Source organism: Camelus ferus, chromosome 23, assembly GCF_009834535.1.
Source record: "Camelus ferus isolate YT-003-E chromosome 23, BCGSAC_Cfer_1.0, whole genome shotgun sequence".
Lineage (NCBI taxonomy): Eukaryota > Metazoa > Chordata > Mammalia > Artiodactyla > Camelidae > Camelus > Camelus ferus.
In genome coordinates this window covers 27,160,866-27,166,872 of record NC_045718.1, presented here as the reverse complement: position 1 = coordinate 27,166,872, position 6,007 = coordinate 27,160,866, and positions in this window count along the sequence as shown.

Sequence of the window (6,007 nt, the reverse complement as noted above, 5' to 3'; positions counted from 1 at the left end):
CCTTCCCTCCCTGCAGGCTTACCTGGCAAAGTCTCGTGAGGTGAGTGTGGGGCCCGAGATGGGAGCCTAGCTGTGGCCAAACTCCCTTTGGCTGCGCTCTCTTCATGACCCCAGCATTAGAGAAAAATCCCTGCTCTCTGGAGGTTTAAGGTCCACAGGGAAGTGGTGAAATTAGTGGAGGAAATAGGGCAGCAGCGGCAGAAAGACACCCCAGGACACTCGAATCTGCCTTCTCGTCTGAAGGTTTTGAAGGGCAGGGAGGGTCCACTTTGGACTCTGTGTCTTCGGGGTGGATCTTGCCAGTGGAGAGCTGCGAAGAACAGTTGTTTGAAGGGGAAAGGAGGTTAATTGTTTTAACTTGAGCAGAGTAAACTTGGAAAGTGAGAAATCCTCCCTCTTCCAATAGGTCTTTGGTCCAAAACCACACCTGGCCTCGCATCCTTCTAATGATAGTCCCCACAGAGTTCCAGGTGTTCAGCCCAGTGACGGATGGGGGAGCCCTGCCGACTTCAGAGGGACAAGATGGAGGCTATATATAAATCCGACCAAGTTTCAAAAGGTAAAAAGACGCATGCCCGATTACAAAAGCTTCGACTGCTCTGGGAGAGTGCCGGCGCTTTTCGTCCTGCCTTTGTTCCCTCTTGGAAGACAAGGCGGCCCCGTGGCCACAGTTCCCCATCTGTGAAATGGGGTGAGATTATCTGCCCCGTGGGACTCATCTCTGTGAGGTACCCCCGAAGGCCCCAGGGCACAACAGCTCGGTGCACTCGGATGAGTCGGTGCTAGCGTTCCCAATGGCAAAGGCGCCAGGGCCAGCGGACACCTCAGGTGGTGTCTGAGAGCTGGTGGCAGGCCACGCCTGCGCGTGGTTGGTGAGGGCTGCCAGGGAGGGCTGCAAGGTGGAGGCAGCTGTGGGGAGAGGTCAGTGGGTGGCCGAGGCAGGAGGCAGGCAAGACGGTGCCTCTTGGACGGTGGTGGCTGGCACCTGGCTCAGCTCTCAGGCTCCGCTGCAGTCACTGAACCACACGAGTCAACAGAAGGAAGCTCGCACTTGATCGTGCCAGGAGGGAGGAAACCAGAAAAGTCGTGAAAGGTGAATGCAAAGCCACTTAGCAAGACACAGTCTCTAGAATTAAGATATGCCCTGTACCATATCATTCATATGTGAAATCTAAAAAAAATAAAAAGGAAAAAGAAGACACTAATGAACTCATCTACAAAACAGAAAGACTGGCAGACATAATAAACAAACTTATGGTTACAGAGGGGGAGAAGGGAGTAGGAAGGGATAAATTGGGAGTTCGAGATTTGCAAATATTAACTACTATATATAAAATAGATAAAACCCAAATTTCTGTATAGCATAGGGAACTATATTCAATATCTTATAGTAACCTATAATGAAAAAGAATATGAAAACAAATATATGTATGCCTATGCATAACTGGGACATTGTGCTGTACACCAGGAATTGACACATTGTAACTGACTATGCTTCAATTTAAAACAGAAGATGTGCCATCTTAGAGCTAATGGTCTGGGGCAAATCCCAGGCTCCTCAGAGGAACGAAGGGTGAGAGACCATCTTTCCTAATTTCTTTATTTTCTACAAGAGGGAACCCCGGCTCAGAGAGCATGGGTGGCTTGCCCAAAGTCTCACAGCTAAACAGCAACAGAACAACTAGTGATTTCCTACTTGTTTACTCTTTTCAGTGTAACTCAGCCTCCCTGAATGGTGGAGCATACGTCAAACTTTTGGAGTTTGTTTTCTCCCGAATAAAAGTGACTTAAAGAGGCAATGTGGACTGGTGGATAGTACAAGGACTGGAACTCTAGTCTTCGGGTCCTTGCTCATACTCTGCTCCTAAACCAGAAGATAGTCTTAGAAATGGCATTTAGTGCAATAATTAAAATCTTGGTTTAACCGCAAAGTCTTGCCCAACTCCTGGGGGGAAGGGGTGCACCTCCCCTGGAGGAGCACTGGCCCTGAGTGGGAAGGCGAGGGCTGTGAGTGACACAGCCCGAGGAGGACTTTCCGGTAAGTACCCCTCAGCCCCATGCCTGGAACACACACTTCACAAGCAAAACAGGGTGACCTTCCAGGGAGCCCAAGGGCTATAATCATTCTTCTTCCAAGCTCAGGGCCCCGTGAGCAGCTGCTGCCCAGCTGGAGGGCGTTCTCAGGAGCTGTGGTGACAAGCCTGGTGGCAGGAGTGGTGGGAGCTCAGCAGTGCTGCATCGCAGCCTGGAATGACCATAGTGACAAGGTGGCACCACCCCGCCCACAACCAAAGGCCCTTCCCCTAACCTGTACTGAGCTGTCAGGCCACAGCATCGGAGTGATTCCAGGCACTGTTTGTCCCCTGGGACGCCTGTTGGTTGGATGATCTTGAGTAAGTCACTTTACATCTGAGCTTCAGTTCCCCAAACTGCAAATGTACGGTAACATCTTAGAGGAGTTGAGGTTATCATAAGAATTAAAGGAGATAACATGTAAAAATACCTAAAATAGTCCTAGAATCTCAGAAGTTGCTTAACAAATGATATTTCCTTCCATTTCCCTTTTAGGATTAAATATCACTGAAATTGTCACCCATGCCCTTGGTTGTCTTCCATGGGGCAAATGAGCACATCAAACACACACACACACACACACACACACACACACACACACTTATACACCAGTTCTACAAGGAATCCTATCTTGTCAGTGCTTCCGGGCACCTTGGCAGTGCCCCAGGACAGAAGTCTCATCACACAGGTGGTGAGGCTTGGCCGGGGTTGTGCAGATACAAGTTCCATAACCTGGGTTTCATGCTAAGTCACACCAGGGTCTCCAAATCAGTTGTGGGATGTTTGGGGAGTGTGATCTTATTGTTTGGTGGCTGATGTTGAGAAAATGTGTTTTGTCATCCTCCTGACATCAACCAGGGCTAGAGAGGGCACATGAGTGCTGACCCAGAATGTCTGATAGAATTTCCCCCTCAAATATTTCTGAGGTTGTAATAGGTCAAGCCTGGCTTCCTGCAGCTCAACCTGGCAGCAGAGAGATTTGAAACTATGACATTACAACCTTCTGTGCACGTTGATGAGGTTTGCTTAGTTTTGTGCAGGTTGGTGGGAGCAGGGGCAGGAGTCAGGTCTCAGAGAATTTGTCCTGGCTCATACCAGTAATTCATGGGGGATGCGGAAAGGAGGTGTCATCTCACCCCCCCCTACAGGCACACGCATGCACATACGTGCACACACGCACGTTCTCCTGGGTAGAATTGCCAGCACATCTGTAATCCAGCTGTCACCTCTTTGACTTGGTAAAAGGGAACTCATTTCAAAAAAGAGCCTATGTGTATTTTTTTTTTTCTATTTCCTATCTTTCTCCTCTGGTTTTTCTTTCCTTTCTTGTTTTTATCCTTGATAGGAGATTGAAAATCCCCTGAAAGTGATTGGCTCCTTTCTTGTCTCTGCTAAACAAATGTTGCCTCTACCTAAACCGATATAAGTAAATCAAGACCAAACATCACTGAAGGGCAGCACCGCTCTTGCTCTCTCTCCTGTGTCTGCCAAGTAAGCCGCCTAACACAAACACGCTCCGCTCCCACGCTTCAGAAGGGATGTTGATTTTTCCTAACTGTAACAGAACTTTGCTCATTATGAAGAACTTGAAAATTATGGGGAAGGAAAACAAAGCAAAGACAAGTCGCGAATCATCCCACAAGCTCCGGAGTGCTCTGGATTAACACTTTGGCCCTTTTTCTTCAAAGATCACTTACTGAAACAAAAAATAAACCCGAAATATTACCAACAGTAACATTTTCATTTTGATTTTTTTTCTTTTCTGACATTAGAGCAGATTTTCCATGTCATTAAATAGCCTTAACGACATCATTTATCATGACTGCATATTATTCCTTCATTTAGCTTTCCCTCTACTTCTTTAACCAGTTCCTCTTCTTGCTTCCACTTTCCAACACTACATGTAATTCTGTGATGAACATCCTTGCACACAAACTCCTGTCCACATCCCAGACATCAGTTGAGAGTGTCCAGGTGAAATGGTCTGAAAACTGCCAATTCTGAGGCTGGTAGACGCCAAAGACATCTTTGAGGTGGCTGCTAATTGTTGGGGGCCTAAGTCCCCTGGGCTCCTCTGCCCTGTGCTGCCTCAGTCTGGGACCACGTTAACCCTGACGAGGAGCTCAGCTCCTTCTCTGGTTTTCACAAGAGAAATCACGCACACAAAGCAGTGTCTGTTTGGAAGATGTTGCTGAAGATTTTGGGGGAATCCTGGATGGTGCCACTTGGTGGTCCTTTCTCTCCCTCCCTGTTCCACTCGTCCTGGCCCAGTCCTCCACTTCGATCATGTAGCCCTATGACCTCGCTGTTGGCAGACAGGAGGCCACCTGACACCCAGGCTCTTAAGACTGGGGCTTACTGTCTTCCCAGGCTCTAATCAAGGCCTTTTTTGTCAGCAAAGTCAGTTCTCATCCTGAGAGGATTCTGGTGCCAGCAGTGAATTCTCACACGTGGAAGAGATTGGAACAGAGCAGGGAAATGACCGGGTTGAATGATACGAAACTCAGCATTGAAAGGTGTTTAAAGGCAAGAATTGAAAAAGTCAGAAGAGATTCTAGTCTCTGGCTAAGCCACCCTGCACCCCAGCCCCCTCCCCCCCCGCCATGCCCAGGGGACCCAGTGATGTGTCACATTACTGGTGTGTATCCTCTTCTCTCTCCAGAAGATACAGGATGTTAACTCAGCTTATTATGTTCATCATTTCCCAATATGGACATATATCAGATCATTATATCGTACACCTAAAACTAATACAATGTTATATGTCAATTATAGCTCAATAAAAAAATAAACTTCCAGTTCAAATGAAGAGTCTCTTCAAACATATCAGACTCCTCTTTTTAGCAATTCCCTTCCCTTTCCAAGGAAGAGAACTGGTTCTCTAGTTTTGTATTGTTATTGGTTTTGGACTCTGGTGTAAAATGCTATTAAGTTCTTCTTCTGGCCCATATGGTGGGAAAACAGGCTAATGAGAGTTCATTTAGGAAGGATTTGGGTGTAAAAGTGAAGAAAGAGAGACAGATAGAGAGATCCTCCCAGGGCACTCGTAAGCTTCAGGACACAAATGACATTTAGAAGAGTGCAGGTGGGGATGGGGCCAATTTCAGGGTCAGGTGAGGCATGATCCACACTGTATACTGGGCAGTGGGTACTGAACCCTCTGTTGCATCATTAACTCATTCATTTGACCCACACGCATTATGGGCGCCTCTTGTATAGCACGGGAGGCAAATGTGAACAAACATTAGGACCCATACCGGTGGACCCTTGTGAATTTCCCTAGGGTTCTCTAGGATTCGTTCTGTAACGCAATGCAACTCACAAATTAAGTAAGTCACACCCCTCCACAAGACTTCTGTCACTTCAGATGCCAGCCACAGCTGTGGGGGTTCCCAGGTTCTGCACCTTTGAACAAATGGCTAAAAATGGGGGGTTCCCACTACTATCTGAGGTTCCACAATTTGCAGGAATGACTCATAGAACACAGGGAAGAGCTATATGTACCATAAGGCTTATTGTGAAGGATGCCTCTCAGGACCAGCCAGGATGAGGCCGGGAGGGTCTGAATTGCGCATGTGGTGTCCTCAGGATGCGTTACTGTGCAGGCACTTCAATGTAGGACTGCCACCTAGGGAAGCCTGCCCGTCTGGGAAGTCCAGAGTTCTTACTGGGGTTTAGGTACACTAGGGGTATAGGGGTAATTAATCGAATCATTGGCCCCAGTGATTGAACCCCACCTCCCCTCCCCAGAGGCCAGGCTGATGTCACATGGCTCAAAGCTCCAACTCTCTAATCACCTGTCAGTCTTTCCAGCTCCACCAGCCCTGCTCCTGGAACCAAATGTGAACCCACCACCAGTCACCTCATTAGCGGAAACTCAGGTGTGGTCCGAGGGGCCCACCTGAATAACGACTCCCATGACTCCAGGAGTTCC